Consider the following 557-nt stretch of genomic DNA (forward strand, 5'->3'; position numbering starts at 1 on the left):
AGTGTTAACTTCATGTTTGTGCATAACTTTGTGAATATGAATGTATATGACATAACAGCATGCAGGGTGATCAATAGTCCAATATACATGTCTGCAACAGTGTGGGAGTCATGCTCACATATACCACCCTGCCATCATGGCAGGTGCTCGTGGCATTTTTTCTCCCTTTTTTTGCCTCGCTTGGGTAAGATGATAATCCAAGCCTAGTCACTGACAGACTGCAACATGATTCACTTGGACAGTGACTGACTGCACATCCAATTTGTTTCAACTCCGGAGCAGCAGCTTATTATCTGAAATGCATGAGATGTCTGTGCATGAGAGGCGTGATCAGCTGGGGCATGCGCCGGGGCTGCTGGGAAAGTAATCAATAAGGGATTGTCTCTTGTAGTTTAGGTCGACACATTATGACAGAGCTGAAAATTAAACAGGCAGATATTAATAATAATGGAAATCAGAGGCTCATGGGTGAGAACGGGGGGAGGGGTAAAACTCAAAATATGTATCATGTTCGGCTCTGGGTGTATGTGTATGGGGGAGTGGGGGGGGGGGGGGGG

This window comes from Morone saxatilis, unplaced genomic scaffold (assembly GCF_004916995.1).
Source record: "Morone saxatilis isolate NCDOM2014 unplaced genomic scaffold, NCSU_SB_2.0 Contig16, whole genome shotgun sequence".
Classification (NCBI taxonomy): Eukaryota; Metazoa; Chordata; class Actinopteri; family Moronidae; genus Morone; species Morone saxatilis.